We start from the raw sequence: 21,879 nt of genomic DNA, 5'->3' as shown, positions 1-21,879 counted from the left end.
AACAATCAATCAATGAGGAACGAAATAGGCACGACGTGTTAAAGGTTTGCGTTACCTACCCTTCCCTATCTGCAAAGGGAGAGAGAATATTCCTATTCTTCCCCGTTTGCAGGCAGAGAAGATCCTTAAGAGAACCAACTTCGAACAATTCAATGCTCGATTCAAACAATCAATCAATGGGGAGAAAAATAGGCACGGCAGATTACAATGGGGGACAAAAGTCCGCGTTACCTATCCTTCACTATCTGCAAAGACTAAACAGAGTATGGCGACTCTGTGCTTGTTTGCAAATAGAGAATCTCTCAGAGACAATCAATAAGTAATACTAGTATTTTCAAACAATCAATCAATCAATTTCGCAATTTGTCGTGTGTCACGACCTTACCCGGACCGCATGGACAGTTTCTCGTCTTCCGCTTCCAGCGCCCGATCGTCCTCTACTCTCTGTTGCTATCGCGGCACTCCTGGTGGTTCCCAGTCAGGACCGTAGATCACTCGGGAGAGGTCTGCTCGGAACCAGTGAAGTTCAGATGATCGGCTGTCAGACGGGGGTCTATCGGACAGGAGCTCTCCCGATCGTTGCAGTCGTTCACTCTGTCGTCGGGACCTCTCCCACTGGATCCAAGTGTCGCTGATGGGCCCCGCGTTTGGGACGCCAATTGATAAAGATCAATTCAAAATGGTCAGGCGATTTCAGTAGATGTTTCCTAAGTTAAATTTGCCCGGCGTAAAACGCCTCTAATACCATACAAAGTTATCCAATAAAGAGGCAGGCGCTGGAGACAGGAAGACAGGAAACAAGTTTATTCCAACGGAGTAGAACACATCAGATCAGACAACAAGGTATCGTCTCGAGGTGCTCTCCCAGCCTCTTTGAGACCTGGTCTTTTATACACTGGTTTAAGACATGTGGACGTTCTTTATTACAACAAGGACATTGTGAAGTTTGATAACGACATCCCCGGCACCCCCCAGTTCCGGCCCCTTCCAACACATGACAACAGTATTATTATTATTATTATTATTAAAAAGGATTTGGTACCGCGCACATACACCAATTGGTTTCTTGGCGCTCTAGACCAGGTGGGAGAAGAACAAACGAGGGCAGGGCCGCTAGCCGTGCGCCAGACGGAACAGGTAAGTCTTCAAGGAATTGCGGAAGCAGCGATAGTCGTTAGACAGACGAATGGCAAGAGGGAGGGAGTTCCAGGTGGCAGGGGCAAGGAAGGAGAAACAGGCTCCTCCATGTTTCTTGCGGTTGAACCTGGGGGTGATCAAGAGGTTGTGAGCCGAGGATCTGAGGTGACGGGAAGGGATATAGGCGTGCAAACAAGAAGAAATAAAAGCAGGAGCACATAGGAACAAAGATTTGAAAATAGTACAGGCCATTTTAAAAACACACCGCTGTGCAACGGGGAGCCAGTGTAAAGTTTTCAGCAAAGGAGTGACATGCTGATGTTTGGGCTGCCGAAAAATTAATCTGGCTGCCTGGTTCTGAACCAGTTGGAGTCGGGAAAGATGGCAGGCAGGAACCCCCACGTATAGGCAGTTGGCATAATCTAGACGTGAGGTGATGAGGGCGAGGATTACAAGAATAAGGGCCTCTTGAGATAGAAACCTGCGAATCTTCCCGATTCGGCGGAGGTGGAAAAAGCAAGCCGAAGTGACGGTGTTAATGTGAGGCCGCATTGAGAGGTCACTAGAAATAGTGACCCCCAGGCTCTTCACGGTATTCACAGGGCAAGGAGGGGAACCCAAAGCTGCAGGCCAGAAGTTGGGAGACCAGGGAGTAAGCGAACCCCCAGTCACTACAAGCTCCGTTTTACTAGGGTTGAGCTTGAGTTGACTGAGGTTCATCCACTCATAGATGAAGAGCATGGCATTTTGAAAGTTAGAGCAGGAGGAGGGAGAAGAATTGAGAGGAAAAATAAGCTGCAGATCATCTGCGTAGTTAAAAGCAGTGAGTGAAAACCGACGAAGAGAAACAAGAAGGGGCTGCATGTAAAGATTGAACAAAAGCGGGGACAGAGCAGAACCCTGGGGGACACCACAAGAAAGAGAAGATAGAGGGGCAGAGAAGGAAGAAAGCCGGACCGATTGAGAACGAGAGTAAAGAAAAGATACCACCCATGACAGGGCCAGGCCGGAGATGCCAGCATTTCTGACACGGTCGACCAAGATACCATGGTCGACCGTGTCGAAAGCGGCAGAGAGGTCTAAAAGTACAAGGGCCTGGGACAGATTCCTGTCAGCTCCCTGTTTCAACGTGTCCATAACTGCCACCACAACTGCCTCAGTGGAATGGGCAGGTCTGAACCCAGCCTGACAGTCGTCGAGGAAATGGGTTTCCTCGATAAAAGCACTGAGGCAGCGGGTGACATAGGTCTCTAGGACCTTTCCTAAATAAGGAAGGAGGGAGATGGGGCGGTAGTTGGCCAGCGTAGAGGGGTCGAGGCCAGGTTTTTTTAAAATGGGAACCACCACAGCGCTTTTGAAAGCATTAGGGACAGAGCCTGACAGGAGAGATTGGTTTAGGAGGTCAAGAGGGGGACCGGGGCAGGCCACGAAGGCAGCTCTTAAGATGGACGTGGGACAGCAATCATTAGGTGAGCCGGAGCTCACAGTCTGGAGCAATGAGAGAAAAGTGTCCATGGAGATAGGAGGAAATGTAGAAAATGAGTGGGGATTCGGGGAAGGGAGAACAGAATCATGAGACAGAGTAGTGAAGGGAATATTGTTTTTAATCGCAGAGATTTTGTCAGAAAAAAAAGAGTTGAGGGAATTACAAAGGGCTTGTGAGGGTAGGGGCTGAGGGGTAACCCGATCCGGAAGGGAGAGCTCAGCTACGATAGAAAAAATTTCTTTGGTCTTAGATGCCGAAGTCAAGACCTTCTGAGAAAAATAAGAGAGTTTGGCCGAAATGATCGATCGTTTGTAGGCCTTTAATAGATCGATATACGTAATTTGGAGTAAAGGGTCGTAATTCCGCCGCCAACGGCGCTCAGCCTGTCTAAGGCGAAGTTTATCCGCCTTCAGAGTGGATGTAAACCAGCGCTGAGCGTCATGGGGGCGTTTGGACTTAACCGTTTTGATGGGGGCAACGGCATCAACAGTAGAGGCCCTTTTCCCTCATATGATTGGGAGGGGGCTATCACGCAGCTGAGTGTTCTGCCGATTCCTTTGGAATGTGTGCGCCTGATCGAATCTCAGGGGGTGGGGAGGTCATGATCAATAGTGGCTCCTTTCAGGAAAAGCGAGTGCATACAGTAGTGGGCAATAAACTATATCCTCGGGCTAAAGGATGACCAGCGGTTCGTACAGGCAGTCGGGCTCAGAGGAAGGGGTCATCAAAGGAGGGGTATTCATGGACGGAAAGGAGGTGTTTGTCAGGCGCGGGGTGTGATTCCCTGAGACAGAGTCATGGGAGAGGAGGGTTCATGGCTTGTGCATGTGAGTGCGGGGGCAGCCAGGACACGCGGGGATACTGCAAGGTTCAGGGAAGTGTGCTGACGGGCGATCGTGAACAGGGAGACCATGGTACCTAAAATGGCTGTCGTGTATGCTCATACGTGAGTCTGCAAGATGGCGTAGATGATGTTCAGTACACGAACTAAAATTCCACAGTCAGCGCTGATTTGCATATCGCCATTGTCTAACCCAGGGTGGTGTGGAGTGGAAAAACGATGGATTTGGGCCCAGATCTTTGGACTGGGGTGAATGTGTGACATTGATCCACATTCTGTCCATCATTGTTGTGTTTGCAGGTACCGCTCTAAGTGTACTGGGGATGCTCAGACGTGAGTCCCAGGCACTCCACACCACTGGAATCAAGCTAGCCGGGCTCATGAGAGGTGTTACCTCGAAACCGGGCCGGTCCTCGGATGCTTGTTTCTGTTCTGGGAAGGACATGGCTTTTGTAGTTCGGACTGGACTGTTCCCATGGGGCACAGGGTCAGCGCTGATTTGCATATCGCCATTGTCTAACCCAGGGTGGTGTGGAGTGGAAAAACGATGGATTTGGGCCCAGATCTTTGGACTGGGGTGAATGTGTGACATTGATCCACATTCTGTCCATCATTGTTGTGTTTGCAGGTACCGCTCTAAGTGTACTGGGGTTGCTCAGACGTGAGTCCCAGGCACTCCACACCACTGGAATCAAGCTAGCCGGGCTGATGAGAGGTGTTACCTCGAAACCGGGCCGGTCCTCGGATGCTTGTTTCCGTTCTGGGAAGGACATGGCTTTTGTAGTTCGGACTGAACTGTTCCCATGGGGCACAGGGTCAGCGCTGATTTGCATATCGCCATTGTCTAACCCAGGGTGGTGTGGAGTGGAAAAACGATGGATTTGGGCCCAGATCTTTGGACTGGGGTGAATGTGTGACATTGATCCACATTCTGTCCATCATTGTTGTGATTGCAGGTACCGCTCTAAGTGTACTGGGGATGCTCAGACGTGAGTCCCAGGCACTCCACACCACTGGAATCAAGCTAGCCGGGCTGATGAGAGGTGTTACCTCGAAACCGGGCCGGTCCTCGGATGCTTGTTTCCGTTCTGGGAAGGACATGGCTTTTGTAGGTCGGACTAGACTGTTCCCATGGGGCACAGGGTCAGCGCTGATTTGCATATCGCCATTGTCTAACCCAGGGTGGTGTGGAGTGGAAAAACGATGGATTTGGGCCCAGATCTTTGGACTGGGGTGAATGTGTGACATTGATACACATTCTGTCCATCATTGTTGTGTTTGCAAGTAATAATGGCAAAACATACATGTGGCAATGAAACGTATTGAGTTACAATAGAATAGATGAATGTTCAAGTAAAATGTAAATGTATGTGTCTTGTAAAGCGCACTGCTGCCCTGAGGCGTCGTGGCGCTGTAGACCGCTGGGGAACCCGTCCTGGCTATCCCTGTGAGATGGTCCCTACTGGGTATCTCCAAGGTGAAACCAGGCATCCCCGGCAAATGTGGGGGGCCGTTGTAGAGATGAGGCCCAGAGTTGGCAAGTGTGATCCCTAGTTAGAGTAGGCACCGAGGCGAGAATTATCGAGTCCGCTGACCCTGGTCCACGACCCTGCCGCGTCGGGAATTGAACCCTGGTCCCGGGCCGTTCTCTGCTTCCGGGTCTGCCACCTCTAACCAGTGAGCCACACCACTCCACAAGTAAAGGGTGAGTGTGCCATCGTGGTCCAGATTAACACACTGACATTCTCAAGCAGGGAAAATTGGTTGATAAAGCATGTTGCCGACAATGTCTTGTACACCCAAATGTACAGTACCATAGAGGGCATAGCGCGAGGCAAAGTGAGAAGCTCGTATGGTGGAAGAATGACCAAGTGGGCAAAGTAACAGCCGCATCCCGATAAGCAAGGGTTCTCACCTCAGGGTCCTATAATGATGAAAGCGGAGCACAGTCACGTCGCAAAGGCATCTTAATGTCGCTAATACACTCAACAGGCAGGCTTAAGAAGACACTGCGGGTGAGAGCTATGGACACACCTCCGATTCTCTCCTCAGCAAAGCCGCATTTCAGGAAGATGAATAACGAAAGATGGTGGTGCGACAGAGGCGCCAAAAAGAGTTTCACTATCAAGTCAAGGAGTGACATAACAGTGGGCTCCTGTGAGGTGAATCCGCGCGGCTGTAATGAGGTAGGTGAGCAGCACGTGCAAAGTCAACCGGCAAAACAAACGGATTTAACGGCCAAGCGAAAGGCTGGGCGTTGAATTCTGAGGGGAGACAAAATAGATAGAAAACTCACCACAGTGCCGATGTGAGGATTAGTGGCATAATTGTGCAAGCCACACACAAATTTCTTGAAGCGCCAGTAAACAGTCAGAAATGGTTTTACCTCATCCTAGAACCCACATTAGGTAACAGAAACTGGGCAAAGATTATAGCCAGCACAACAGATGTGTTGATTGTAGAAATATTATCCACAACATATGAGTTGATTGTAGAAATCTTTCCATTGTAGGTGACCCCAAAGCAGATAAATTAAGAGAACAGACACTGTAGCCATGATCAGTACATCTCTTCACGCGAATGTGTACAGGATCACACAATGAAGGGAGCGCAATCCAAGAGCGTAGGTGGGAGGTGCACAGGAACACACAGCTCAATGTAGTGGGAAGGTAGTCCATTCGGCAGCTACATATTTCTGCTGTTGACAAATCCAAAATGAAGCAAACAGCTATCTGTGAGTAGTAGAAAATGCATAGGAGTGCAGGAGGCTGCGGTGGTAAAGCCAAAGTCCAAAATGAGTAACAAGAATGAGCACAACACGCCTGGGCTAGGGCGGTCCGATAGTGAGGACACTGTTGGGGCTTGAAGGCGTTGTGCTTAATGCTTACTTGTTTCATGTTGTCTGTTATTGTTTCTTGAGAGAGACTTGTTTCTTCTTTGATGATGTAAAAATTGTTCTGTGTCAAACACTCCTGTTTCTTGGTCGTGGTTGATCCTTTCCAGTGGATACCTCACCTTCTGAATTTTGTTGCAGTTGCCACTGTCGTTTTTGTAATTTTCGCCATCACCAGGTCCACTTGTAAGTCAGGTACCTGAGATCTGTTAGTAGCTGTAGGTTAGTCACCTCGTCGCCAAAATATGTAGTAGATCAGAGCCCCACCAGGAGCTGCCTGTCAGCTATTCTGCCGATGACCAACTGTCACTCGGCCTCTCTCAGTCGCAACATTCCGAGGCATCATCAGAGTCCAACATTCTAATGAGTCAGAGCACAGGCACTGGCTGAGCAGGGGAGGTAAAACACCTTACAATATATATGCAGGATACTACAGATTTACCGAGGATTTCCTGTTAATTCCCATAGTTTAAGCTCCACTGGACAGATTTATTCATATGTAATGTGAGTGCCCCCAGCCTTAGTCAATAGTTATCCGGACTATCAAACATGATCACCGACTCACAGACCGACACAAACAATGTATACCTGTAAAAAGCAATGACAGACAGGTTCGAACCTCATGTCTCCACTTCCTCTAAGGAGAACAGGCTGGTGAATGAAATTGATGCAGTGGGCAACAGCAGAAATCACAGCAAATATTTTTCCGCAATCAACATAGATGGATGGACAAGCGCATAGCAGTCAAGACTGTGTATCACTAAACCTTACACAGAAATCGGATGACATGACCACATTGAGTGCACACTAAGGGTCTGGTTACGAGTTTGGCGGTGTGGCGCCGCGTCCGTCCCACTGCCGCACCGCCAAACCCATGGTCGTGCCTCCCGCCAGATTACAAGTGTTTCTTGTGTCTGGCGGGCTTTTTTTGTATGTTCCCATGCCAGTGCCTGAGGAAATGGGCACTTCAATGGGGATGCCAAAAGCAGTTCCTGCACAGCATGGACTGTAAAGTTCATGCCAATACTGGAACAGTTGTGCATGCACCCAGGAGGACCTGTAGGGCCGCCTTTGTTTCCTCTGCACCACGGTTTTCATAGTGGTGCAACAGCCATGAAAACCATGGCGGAGAGGACACTTGTAATATGCTTGGTGGGACTACGGTGGTCCTGCCAAGCATATTACTACCTCTACACCCCGCAGCTCTGCCAGGGAACAGCAGTCCTCTGGCGGTTGCTGTGGGGCAATGTTGGTCTGATCTCCCTAATTGTAATAGGGCGGTCGGGAGTCCGCCACCTTACTCCCCTGCGAGTCTGGGGGTCAGTGGACCACCAGACTTGTATTCAAGCCCTAAGCATTCATCGCAACCGTCCACCCAGACAGATACAAAATCATCTGCAAAGACCGCATCAACTGACCGGGAGGATGCATCACCATTGTACACAAAGACACTCTTCACCTCTCAACCAGCTATGACGACCACTCAGCCTGCATGGAGCACCTCCACTTTCAGATCCAGACCACACTGAACACCACCCTCTGCTGCACCCTTGTCTACCGACCTCCTGGAATCCGCTCTCCCCCAGCGAAGCCAAAACCAACATCATCACTCACCACGCTCTCGCTTCAATGGACTACATCCTCCTTGGTGACCTCAATTTCCACATGGACATTGTGAGATTGGTGTCAGAAGAAACGCCTTAAGATGGTTTTCTAGCTATTTGTCCAACCGCACTACAATGGTCCAAATCGGAGAAAATAGTGCAAATGAAAGACCTGTCAAAATGGGTGTCCCTCAGGGCTCGATATTGAGCCCAACGCTCTTTAACATCTATATGACCCCTTTGGCCAATATAATTAGAGACCATGGCTTTGACGTTCTGTCGTATGCCGTGATACGCAGATCCTTGTCACACTAGATTCTGACCCTAATGAAACCAAACAACTTTTCCAAAGCTGCCTGGTACAAGTTGATGAATGGATGACCATCAATCACCTTCAACTAAAAGGCAGCAAGTCAGAAATTATGATCTTCGGCAAAGCGGCAGAACATTGGACAGATGACTGGTGGCCAATCAATCTGGGCCCATGCACTGTACCAAAGGATTCAACCCGTAACTTGGGCTTTCTGTTGGATTACAAATTGTCCATGAATAGCCAAATAAACAGCATAGTTGGAACCTGTTTTGGACTAATGCGGAGTTTGAGAAAAACCTTTAAGTGGATCCCTATTCAGGCCCGTAAATCCTTAGTCCAAGGCCTTATAATAAATAGGATGGACTACGGAAATGCAGTTTTGACTTCTAAAAATGAACACCATCTGAGGAGGCTTCAGGTTCTCCAGAATACCGCAGCCCGGCTGGTTCTTAACCTCCCGAGAAAAACTTCCTCTGCTGTCTGTCTAAAAAGCCTAGATTGGCTGCCGGTAAAAAAGCGTATCCTTTTCAAAATATGATGTCTGGTTCACAGACAATTGTATGAAAAGGGTCCTAAATACTGGTCCAAAAAACTCAGATGGTATCAGCCACAAAGGGATCTCAGATCCAGAAACGAACTTCTACTGATACCTTTGAGAACACGTACCTCCAAAAATGGCGGTCGAGCCTTTTCGTTTCTGGCTCCAGCCGCATGGAACAAAATGCCGTTCCATCTCCGTAACTCCCCTGATCATGGCCGTTTTCGCAAAGGACTAAAGACCTGGCTCTTTGCAAACTAGCTGCGTTCCCCTATGTCAGAGACTGCTGCAAGCACCATGAGACTCCCAGGATGTGATTTGTGCGCTATACAAATGTCCCTGACTTGACTTGACTTGGACATCCTAGAAGACCACAACACCTCATCCCTACTGGGGAACCTTGCCACCATTGGACTCAAACAACTGGTCAGAAAACCAACCCACCCAGCAGGACACATACTCAACCCCATCTTCTCCGCAAGCAACATCATTTCCATTTGCCACACCTCCAAGCCACACTGGACCGACCTCCACTGCATCCACTTGTCCTTCACCAAACTCACCATACGCCACCACACCTACCGTGATCCTCGCAGAAGTTGGAACAAGATCACCGAATACCAGCTCACCACCTCCCTCAGCAAAACCCTACCACAGACATCCACGGACGCCAACCTCCGCATGCAACCTCCACCGACTGCGCCAAAACACCGCCCAGCCTCAAGAAACCCTCAGGCAAGCAGCCCTCCATAGAAGGCAGCTGGTTCTCCTCTGCCCTCCATGCATCTAGGCGCACCTGCAGACGGCTCAAGAAAAGATGGAGGAGCAGCAAGATCACGGCAGACCACCCAGCCTTCAATCCACCATCACCCCAAACCACGGCCTCATCAGAACAGCAAAGAAAGCAGCCATTGATAATGGCATCAATGCCAAAACAAAGCACAGCAAAGAACTCTTTGCTGTTGTCAAAGAATTTGACAAACCCAGCCTGGAGAAAGCAGACATCCCTTGTTCCAAGACCTCTGCGACTACCTCACCACTATCTTCCACCGCAAGATCAAGGAGATTTATGACAGCTTCGCAACACAAGACTCACCCACTCCACCCGCAACCACAGCACCCAATGGATAAAGCCCCAGCAGACCTTCAGCAACTGGACTACCCTCACCTCTGACGACATCTACAGGATCATGATGAGCGTCCACTCAGGAGCCCCATCCGATCTCTGCCCTCACCACATCTTCAACAGAGCACCTCCATCGCACCCAAACTCTGCTGTACCATCAACTGCTCCATCAAGTCCACAACTTTCCTGGCAGACTGCAGAGATCAACCTCCTGCTGAAGAAACCTTCTGCTGACTCGACGGACCTCAAGAACTACAGACCCATCTCTCTGCTTCCCCTCCCAGCCAAAGTCATCGAGAAAGCCATCAACGCACAACTCCCTGAGTTTTTTTAAATGAACAACATCCTGGACCTCTTTCGTTTGAGTTTCAGAAGCAAATACAGCACTGAGACCATGCTTCTTGCCGCTAGAGATGACATGTGCAACCTCCTCGAATGAGGAGAGACTGCAGCCCTCATCCTTCTGAACCTCTCGGCCGCCTTCAACACCATCTCCCACCACACCCTGTGCGCAAGACTCCACGGCATCCACGACAAAGCCCTAGAGTGGATCTGCTCATTCCTCAGCAGCCAAATGAAGAGTGACAGACTTCCTTAGTTCAATTAGAGCAGGCAGAGATCAACTGTGGATCAGCTGTGGAATGCCTCAGGGATCCTCCCTTAGCCCCACCCTCTTCAACATCTACATGGCTCCGCTTGCAGCCATTGTCAGAAGCCAGAGACTCAACATTGTCTCTTACGCCGACACCAAGCTGATTCTCTCCCTCGCAGGTGAACACACAGCTGCCAAGAGCAACTTGCAAAACTACAGAGGGCTCACCGTGGTTCTTGTCGCCCATCAGCAAATCGGCACCACTTCCAGCAACACCCGCTCCGCGGGTGTCGCGTCGCCCAGCGGGGATTCAGTGGCTGTTGGTAGCCTTGCCTAGCTCACAGCCTTGGCGCGCTACAAACGGCGGAGGAGGCTCCATCTCCGAGGCGGCGGCAGTGACCGGTGCTGTAGCAGGGACTCGCTCTCCCAGGAGTCCCTGCCTGCACAGCACACCTGGCCTGCGCTGACTCGGCGCCCCGCCCACAGGATGCTCTCCAGGGAGTGAAAAGCTCTGCCCTGCCCCACTGAAAGCGGGATACCTTGCAAAACTACAGAGGGCTCACCGTGGTTCTTGTCGCCCATCAGCAAATCGGCACCACTTCCAGCAACACCCGCTCCGCGGGTGTCACGTCGCCCAGCGGGGATTCAATGGCTGTTGAGCCTTGCCTAGCTCACAGCCTTGGCGCGCTACAAACGGCGGAGGAGGCTCCATCTCCGAGGCGGCGGCAGTGACCGGTGCTGTAGCAGGGACTCGCTCTCCCAGGAGTCCCTGCCTGCACAGCACACCTGGCCCGCGCTGACTCGGCGCCCCGCCCACAGGACGCTCTCCAGGGAGTGAAAAGCTCTGCCCTGCCCCACTGAAAGCGGGATACCTTGCAAAACGACAGAGGGCTCACCGTGGTGCTTGTCGCCCATCAGCAAATCGGCACCACTTCCAGCAACACCCGCTCCGCGGGTGTCACGTCGCCCAGCGGGGATTCAGTGGCTGTTGGGAGCCTTGCCTAGCTCACAGCCTTGGCGCGCTACAAACGGCGGAGGAGGCTCCATCTCCGAGGCGGCGGCAGTGACCGGTGCTGTAGCAGGGACTCGCTCTCCCAGGAGTCCCTGCCTGCACAGCACACCTGGCCCGCGCTGACTCGGCGCCCCGCCCACAGGACGCTCTGCAGGGAGTGAAAAGCTCTGCCCTGCCCCACTGAAAGCGGGATACCTTGCAAAACTACAGAGGGCTCACCGTGGTTCTTGTCGCCCATCAGCAAATCGGCACCACTTCCAGCAACACCCGCTCCGCGGGTGTCGCGTCGCCCAGCGGGGATTCAGTGGCTGTTGGGAGCCTTGCCTAGCTCACAGCCTTGGCGCGCTACAAACGGCGGAGGAGGCTCCATCTCCGAGGCGGCGGCAGTGACCGGTGCTGTAGCAGGGACTCGCTCTCCCAGGAGTCCCTGCCTGCACAGCACACCTGGCCCGCGCTGACTCGGCGCCCCGCCCACAGGACGCTCTCCAGGGAGTGAAATGCTCTGCCCTGCCCCACTGAAAGCGGGATACCTTGCAAAACTACAGAAGGCTCACCGTGGTTCTTGTCGCCCATCAGCAAATCGGCACCACTTCCAGCAACACCCGCTCCGCGGGTGTCGCGTCGCCCAGCGGGGATTCAGTGGCTGTTGGGAGCCTTGCCTAGCTCACAGCCTTGGCGCGCTACAAACGGCGGAGGAGGCTCCATCTCCGAGGCGGCGGCAGTGACCGGTGCTGTAGCAGGGACTCGCTCTCCCAGGAGTCCCTGCCTGCACAGCACACCTGGCCCGCGCTGACTCGGCGCCCCGCCCACAGGACGCTCTCCAGGGAGTGAAAAGCTCTGCCCTGCCCCACTGAAAGCGGGATACCTTGCAAAACGACAGAGGGCTCACCGTGGTGCTTGTCGCCCATCAGCAAATCGGCACCACTTCCAGCAACACCCGCTCCGCGGGTGTCACGTCGCCCAGCGGGGATTCAGTGGCTGTTGGGAGCCTTGCCTAGCTCACAGCCTTGGCGCGCTACAAACGGCGGAGGAGGCTCCATCTCCGAGGCGGCGGCAGTGACCGGTGCTGTAGCAGGGACTCGCTCTCCCAGGAGTCCCTGCCTGCACAGCACACCTGGCCCGCGCTGACTCGGCGCCCCGCCCACAGGACGCTCTGCAGGGAGTGAAAAGCTCTGCCCTGCCCCACTGAAAGCGGGATACCTTGCAAAACTACAGAGGGCTCACCGTGGTTCTTGTCGCCCATCAGCAAATCGGCACCACTTCCAGCAACACCCGCTCCGCGGGTGTCGCGTCGCCCAGCGGGGATTCAGTGGCTGTTGGGAGCCTTGCCTAGCTCACAGCCTTGGCGCGCTACAAACGGCGGAGGAGGCTCCATCTCCGAGGCGGCGGCAGTGACCGGTGCTGTAGCAGGGACTCGCTCTCCCAGGAGTCCCTGCCTGCACAGCACACCTGGCCCGCGCTGACTCGGCGCCCCGCCCACAGGACGCTCTCCAGGGAGTGAAATGCTCTGCCCTGCCCCACTGAAAGCGGGATACCTTGCAAAACTACAGAAGGCTCACCGTGGTTCTTGTCGCCCATCAGCAAATCGGCACCACTTCCAGCAACACCCGCTCCGCGGGTGTCGCGTCGCCCAGCGGGGATTCAGTGGCTGTTGGGAGCCTTGCCTAGCTCACAGCCTTGGCGCGCTACAAACGGCGGAGGAGGCTCCATCTCCGAGGCGGCGGCAGTGACCGGTGCTATAGCAGGGACTCGCTCTCCCAGGAGTCCCTGCCTGCACAGCACACCTGGCCCGCGCTGACTCGGCGCCCCGCCCACGGGACGCTCTCCAGGGAGTGAAAAGCTCTGCCCTGCCCCACTGAAAGCGGGATACCTTGCAAAACTACAGAGGGCTCACCGTGGTTCTTGTCGCCCATCAGCAAATCGGCACCACTTCCAGCAACACCCGCTCCGCGGGTGTCGCGTCGCCCAGCGGGGATTCAGTGGCTGTTGGGAGCCTTGCCTAGCTCACAGCCTTGGCGCGCTACAAACGGCGGAGGAGGCTCCATCTCCGAGGCGGCGGCAGTGACCGGTGCTGTAGCAGGGACTCGCTCTCCCAGGAGTCCCTGCCTGCACAGCACACCTGGCCCGCGCTGAGTCGGCGCCCCGCCCACAGGACGCTCTCCAGGGAGTGAAAAGCTCTGCCCTGCCCCACTGAAAGCGGGATACCTTGCAAAACTACAGAGGGCTCACCGTGGTTCTTGTCGCCCATCAGCAAATCGGCACCACTTCCAGCAACACCCGCTCCGCGGGTGTCGCGTTGCCCAGCGGGGATTCAGTGGCTGTTGGGAGCCTTGCCTAGCTCACAGCCTTGGCGCGCTACAAACGGCGGAGGAGGCTCCATCTCCGAGGCGGCGGCAGTGACCGGTGCTGTAGCAGGGACTCGCTCTCCCAGGAGTCCCTGCCTGCACAGCACACCTGGCCCGCGCTGACTCGGCGCCCCGCCCACAGGACGCTGTAGTCCCTATTTAGTTACGCCCATCAGCCGCTGCGCGGGAGCGCCGGGAGAAGCCCGGGACAAGGGCGGGACAGTCTGTGGCAGTCAGGGGCTGTCAGAGGCTGGGCTGGGCCACGTCTCTTTCATCCAGCCCTGGGCCCTGGCGGGTTGCATGTTATTCCCTAAAGGTGTACCCCTTACCATGTCAACCCGTTCTGGTAAATTACTTAGGAGTGAGGGCGAAAGGGGAGGTGCTGTGGGGAGCCCAGTGATTGGAACTATGGACCGTTTTATAACGAGAGTGGCGGCGGTCATTGAAAATGAGATCGCCATTTCTGAACGCCGTCTCTCCGAGGTCTATCTCCCTTCTAGACGCTCCTCACTGGGGGCTGTAGCCCAGGCCTTGTCACCGGCCAGTGAGCGGGTTCAATCTGTTCCCCCTAATTTCCCGGATGACTTTGTAGATCCCCCCCAGACGGTAGAAATAGGAAAGAATATAGATAGGTTGGAACAGCCGGCTGTGCTTTTACTAAGTGGCGTTGAGGAAGAGGGTGGCGCAGGTATATCACACTCACCTGCACCCCCAGACACAGGTACTACTCAAATATTATCACCAACTTCACCTGTTCCTAACATAGTAAACCTAGCTGGGGCGCATTCTGTGTATGACTTGAGTGAGCAGAGTAAAAGGGCCAAAAATAAAAGGGCAGCCTGCTCTAGTAAGGGTAGGCTGGTGAGACAGGCTGCGCTCTACAAGCAACCGAGAAAGTCTCTTGGGCAGGGTGGGAAGGACGTAAGGGGGCCGGTCCCTGAGGATAAGGCAGTGGTGGAGAGGGGCCCTGTGGACACATCCACGGGTAATAATACCTGTTCGTCCCCTAGTACTAGTGCTGTTAATGTCTCCACATTTACTGACCCCAAGATCATTGATAGGATTATGGAGAGGGTAAACAGTCTCTTGATGCCCTTGTTGACCCAGGTTAAGGGTTTGGGGGCTAGAATAGATAAACTAGAGCAATCCACCCTCGATGGCTTTTTCTCACTTAAATCTATAATTAAACAGCATAAAAGAGTGAGTGAGAACCAGGCCATGGGTCTAAAGGGGAGTGTGTCCCCAGTAGCTTCCTTGCAACCACAGGCGGATTCTAATCCTCCAATCCGGGCAAATAAGGTAGACACTAGCAAAGCGCAAGCACAAGTACCTGTAATTCCTCCCCCACCTAAAGTAGGGCCCCAACACAAGGGAATGGAAACATCTTCTGAGGTTGCCAAAAGTACAGCAAAATTAACATCTCATTTGCAGCCCCTGACAAGTAGAGGGACGGTAAAGGTTAGCCAAGCCGCTGGCACACAAGACAAAGGCAAGGGAGCAGCGACAGAGATGGTCACCAAAACTGCCCCTCAACTTGCAGGCCCAGTTGCTACCACAGTGGTCCCCCGTAAATTCCCACGGCGGACCCCCCCCATAAATCTCCCACCAGATTGTCACCCTTTTGTTGCTGTATTAGTAAACGTTCCCCCACTGAAGGAAGACCAGTTGGAGAATCACCAGGCCCTCAAGAATAAGTGTATTCACTGGCTAAAGTTAAACAAGTCAATCCCGAGTGGTGTGGATGGGCTAATTCTAAGTGTTCGCAGAGTAGGGTGGGTAGGACAAGGAAAAAAAACACAGGAGGGGGATTGTGTAATAATAAACTTCCAAGATCCCAGAGTGGTGAGCTCCATCTGTGGCCCTATAAATAACATGGATGTGGTAGGGGTTAAATTAGTGGATCTAACCTTTTTTTACCCCAGGCCAATTGTTATTTCGCCCTGGGAAGGCCCTAGCACATTTGGCTTAGGCCAAAACTGGGACCCATGTGGGTTTGGGGGTCTTGGATATAACGGGTTGAATCCCCTGTGGGGGCCAGGGAGACGTTGACTGGAGGGGGGTGATACGAGGGAAAATGCAGTGTCTGACATGGAAACTGGCAATAGAATAGGTTTAATGACAGCACCACCACCCCGAATAGTCCCACTTATAAGTACAGGCGACAGTGGGTTCGTAGACTCTCTGCCCATTTCTTTGGACAGTAATTTGCCTGTTCCCCTTGTGAGGCCTGTGGACAGGAGTGTTCTCGAGGTCAGCGACGCACCAGCTGTGACGGACCGTGTTTTCAAGGTTTTCAGCTGGAATGTCGCAGGGATCGCGAGAAAGTTGGCCCTCCCAGACTGGAATGCTTTGGTTGATGAGCACGCCATATGCATCTTCCAGGAGACCTGGAGTCTGGAGCCGATACATAGGGTGGGATTCTCCTCCTACTTTGTGCCGGCACAAATCTCAGATTCAGGGAGAGGACGCCCCTCGGGTGGCCTGCTCATATGGGTGGCAGCTTCCCTAGACTGTAGAATAGAGGAGTCTCAGACAGGCTGTCCAGATATCCAAAATATTACTCTAAGAGACTCCAGGGGTCGTACAATATTGAATATTTATAAAGTGTACGCCAGAGGGACTAAGGGTGGGAGGAAGTCCACTGTATTATCTCTCCTGGAGAGCCTTCTTAGTACAACTTCACATAAGTTGTGTACCCTGGTCGCGGGAGACATGAACTGTACGTTCGAGCCTTTGGGCTCGGATGTTGCCTTAGACCAGGATGAGGAGGACGCCAAGATAGGGATCCCAGCCTTGGAAATTCCCCCCATTAGGAGATGGTCAGAGGTGGCGTTACAGCTATACACCCTGAGTATTGAGTTAAATTTAAGGGCAGTGAATGGGAGGACAATTTCAGACAGGGGGGGGGCTCATACCTATAATAGACCAGGACATACTTCTAGAATTGACTATATCTTATTAGATATATGTCTGTGGAGCCAGGTGAGGGACATGGTTGTGGTCCCGACGGTCGAAAGCGATCACAATCCACTCTCCTTGACCATGGTCCAGTGGTGGTGTTTTTGTAGGAAGGGTCCCATTCACCCCACATTAGCTCCCCCTGATGAGTCGGTAGTCTCACTTTGTGGAAGGCGCCTAAAATGGGCTAAATTGGTCCTCTCGGAGGAAAGGGTTGGAGAAATATCAACCCTTTTAGATCACGCACTGCTAAACCTGGGGTCACTTCCGGAAGGGGTGGGTAGGGCTTGCGGGGTCTTTGCCTCCCTAACAGAGGCTCTGACAAATGTGTTTACCATCCCCTCGAGTAAGGTAGGGAAGAAAGGAGGTGTAAAGAAAGGTAACGGTTGGTACACACAAATATGTAGGGTACATAAATCAAGACTTGTAGAGGCAGTGAAACGCAAATCCCACCCCGATATATTGGAAGCAAGGAAGGCTTATAATAGATCCCTTAAATTTGCTAAGAAGGAGTGGGAAGAGAAATTTTGGGAGGACCTACTTGTTGCCAGCAAAAGTAAAGACTCAAGGGGCTTTTGGAACCTTGTAGGCTCCCGGAACAGGCCTGACGAAGCTATGAGACCCTGTAATATTCCCCCACAAAGTTGGGTAAAACACTTTGGGGCTCTGTACCTTCCGGCAGATGGGGCACTAAATGTCAGGGTGCTCCCCCCACTAGTATCTGAACCTCACGGTTATAATCTCTTTTCAGCTCTAGAGATTGAAAAGGTAATTGGGTGGGTAGCCCCCCGGAAGGCAGCAGGCCCAGATGGCTTACCGGGGGATCTCATGCGGGCATATCCAGGGGCCTGGGGAAGGGTTATTGCAGCACTCCTCAATGATATTATGAAGGGGGGGTCAGTGCCCGATTCCTGGAAAGGGGCGGTGGTGGTCCCAATTTATAAAAAAGGATCCAGAGAAATCCCGGGGAACTACCGGCCCATAAGCCTCATTGACTCCACCCAAAAGATAGCAGGTAAAGCTATCCTTGGTAGGATTCTACATTGGGTGGAGGAAAACAAAATACTATCAGACTTCCAGGCAGGGTTCCGGGCAGGAACAGGGACGATTGAGCAGGTGTTCAGGCTAGTACTCCTTGGCTGGAAGGTGGTGGAGCTAGGCAAGGGCAGTCTATATTTGGCTTTTATAGATCTGAGGACTGCCTTTGACCTAGTTCCTCGGGAGGAGTTATGGAGGGTGCTTTATGGGTTGGGATTGCCTCCTTACATCTTGACCCTCCTTATTAGCCTTCACGCCCATACCTTTGCTCAGGTTCGCTGGGGGAGAAATGGAGAGATAACTGAGAAAATCCCAGTGTCTAGGGGTGTGAGACAGGGTTGCGTACTAGCGCCTACCCTCTTTTCACTATACGTTAATGGGGTGGTGGAATATCTCCAGCAAGAACCAGCCGACGCTCCTTCTCTAGGGGGAGTGCGGATTCCAACCCTACTTTTTGCGGACGATACGCTCTTGATTTCTAAGACTCCGCAAGGCCTCCAGAAGTTGCTTACCCGTTTCCAGAACTTTTGCGTTTCAAGGGGCTTGGTAATCAACGTGGATAAAACTAAGTTCTTAATTCTAAACCCTCCAAGGAAACTGGGCCGCCCACCCATTCTCAACTCTGTTCCCTTGGAGAAAGTATCCGAATTTGATTATCTTGGAATGCGGATCACGGACAGCATGAACTGGTCACCTCACATTGCCAAGATGGTCTTGAATCACAAGAGAGTAGGAGGTGCCCTTCTGAGGGAATTCCGGGCTTCACCGAGGAGGTCGCTTGCCCCGGCAATTGACATTTATAAGGCTAAGGGAGTAACATCAGCCCTGTATGGGGCAGAGCTGTGGGGGCATTGCTGCCTGGATTCCCTGGCAACAGTTGAGAGCAAGCTTTTGAAATCTTTAATCGCCCTCCCTCCGAGCACCCCAACAGGGCCTGTGCTGTTGGACACAGGTTGTAAGAATATCAAAGACCAAGCCCGGGTTCGTCCACTCCTTCTATGGGCACGTATTTGGAGGGGTGAAGAGCTAAAATCATATGCTGAAGGGTTGGCTGAGATAATGAGCCTGGGTGGTTGGGCGAAGATTAAGTGGTTGAGAGACACCAAAAAGCTTTTGGAGGAACTTGGGCTGGGGGATTGTTGGTCATCAAGAACGGCTCCACCAAAAGATGTTCTGAAAAGATTATACTGGAATTGGGTTGCGGATCAGCTTGTTACAAATTCTAGTCATTGTAAAGCTACAGCTGCGTTTTTAACAATAAAAGATATAGTAGTTTACGAACCTTATCTGGATCTAATTACCCTTGCAGCTGATCGAGCACTGTATTTTAAATTCAGAGTGGGCTCCCTTCCAGTTGGTGCCCTGGTGTCAAAGTGGAAATCAGGTGTCCACACGTCCCCCTTTTGTGCCCGTTGTATCACTAGGACAGAGTCTATACCGCATATCCTGTTTGAATGTCTGGACTATGCTAAACCCAGGAGTTTTTGGCTCAAACCCCTTTGTTGCAATATGGGTACGCGTAGTTATCTGGTAGCCCTTCGCATCCTAATGACGGACACTTCCCCTCCCATCGTTTGTGCTGTAGCTAAATTTTTAAAGCATTTTTGGTTGATTCGTTGCAAGAGATTGTCAATAGCGGTTTAATTCGTTTTTAGCTAATTTATTCTGGCATTACATGTCGTTTTATCTTTCTTAAATGTACATTCAATACTGCTTCTTAAAAATGTCTTTTTTCTAGTTTTGTAAATGCTGTATTTGTGTACGCTTTCAAGATATCTTGCATATCGAATAAAAGCTTCAACCAACAACTTCCATGACTGCATGAAGGCAGTCGACACCTGAATGAAGAACAGCTGCACCAACCTTTTCACAGGCATGACCAACGTCCTCATCCTGGGCTCTTCCCCCTCCACCTGGGATGACTCTTGGTGGCCCGCAGCACTCAGAATCCCTCCACACCCACCGACCATGCCCAAAACCTCAGCATCATCCTGGACACCTCGCTCTCAATGAACTGCCAAATCACTGCCGTCTCGTCCTGCTTCCACACTCTCTCTCTCCTTCATAAGAGGTTCATGTGGATTTCCACCAAGTCCAGGAAAACAGTCACCAATGTGCTCATCAGCAGCAGACTCAGCTACAGCAACGCACTGTATGCCGGCACCACCCTGAAACTCCCCAAGAAACTGCAGACCATCCAGAATACCTCTGTCAGACTCATCCTAAACATTGCACACCACAACCATATCACAGCCCACCTGGGAAACCTTCACTGGCTACCTGTCAACAAGAGAATCACCTTCATTCTTCTCATGCACGTCTACAAAGCCCTTCACAATGCCAGACCTGCATACCTTAACCACCGCCTCTCCTTCTACACTCTCACCAGACCTCTGCGCTGCACTCAACTAGCCCTGGACACTGTCTCATGGATCTACAAGACCACAGCTCCACAGCTAGAGGAAGTAAGATCCTTCTCCTACCTCACTGCAAAGACCTGGAACTCCCTGCCTCTGCACCTTAGGCAATCACCATTGCAACCGCAATTCAGAAAGTACCTTAAGACCTGGCTCTTTGACTGAACCTCAGACCCAGCCCCATCCCCCAAGCTCCTTAAGACCTTCACAGGTGAGTAGTCGTACTTACCAAGAAACTTATTGATTGATTGATTGAGGCTCCAGGTAGTGAGGATGAGGAATATGGTCACTGCAATACCCATATGATGTACCCAAGTCAGGTAGGTGCTAATGCATCATTCTTCTGCTTTCTATTTGGTGTACTAAAACCAAGACATGTAATATGAATCGCATATGCCAATCTTGAACTTATGTAAACCCTCACAATTACCTGTTTTTCATCAAATTATTTTTGTTTTATATTTTGCATGTTTTACGTGTAGCTACTGCCTCAAACCTAATTGGAGTCACATGATAAATATTATTGTTTATCTCTACTATTTCAGCTGAAACATAAAAAATGAATTAGATATACATGTTGAGACCTTACTCAATAGAGGTGTCTGCTCTGAAATGAGAGAATTATAAAAGATGTGCTTATATAGCCCCTCAGTCTGATGGGATGGACTTTGATATGGAGAGCTTCGGCACACCACCCACGCACCCAACCGTCGAACCAACGCACCCCACCGCCACCCTCTACACCTGGACCACGGTAACCACCGAAGACACAGCCCGCACGATGAACACCATCCACTCCGGATCCCCAATCGACCCCTGCCCCCACCACGTCTTCAACAAGGCCGACTCCACCATCGCACCCCAACTCCGGGACGTCATCAACACCTCCTTCAACACCGCCACCTTCCCGGAGACCTGGAAGCAAGCCGAGCTCAGCGCCCTACTGAAGAAACCAACAGCGGACCCCACCGACCTCAAAAACTTCCGCCCCATCTCGCTCCTCCCTTTTCCTGCCAAAGTCATCGAGAAGATCGTCAACAGACAGCTCGCCGCCTTCCTCGAGATGAACGGATCCCTCGACCCCTCGCAGTCCGGCTTCAGAGCCAACCACAGCACCGAGACCGCCCTCATCGCAGCCACCGACGACATCCAAGCCCTGCTCGACAACGGGGAAACAGCGGCACTCATCCTCCTGGACCTCTCTGCAGCGTTCGACACTGTCTGCCAACGCACCCTAGTCCAACGCCTCAGCAACACCGGCATCCAAGAGAAGGCACTGGAGTGGATCATCTCGTTCCTCGCCGGAAGAACACAGAGAGTCCGCCTCCCCCGTTTCGATCCGAGGCCACCGAAGTCATCTGCGGTGTCCCGCAAGGATCTTCACTCAGCCCCACCCTCTTCAACGTCTACATGAGACCTCTTGTTGCCATCGCACGCCAACACAACCTCAACATCATCTCCTACTCCGACGACACCCAGCTGATCCTCTCCCTCACCAGAGACCCAGACACCGCCAGAACCAGCCTACACGAAGGGATGAAAGACGTCGCCGAGTGGATGAAGAACAGCCGCCTGAAAC

The sequence above is a fragment of the Lissotriton helveticus genome, chromosome 2_1 (assembly GCF_964261635.1).
Source record: "Lissotriton helveticus chromosome 2_1, aLisHel1.1, whole genome shotgun sequence".
In the NCBI taxonomy this organism is placed as follows: domain Eukaryota; kingdom Metazoa; phylum Chordata; class Amphibia; order Caudata; family Salamandridae; genus Lissotriton; species Lissotriton helveticus.
The sequence above is the reverse complement of the archived record's forward strand: the minus strand, read 5'-3'. Positions refer to the sequence as shown.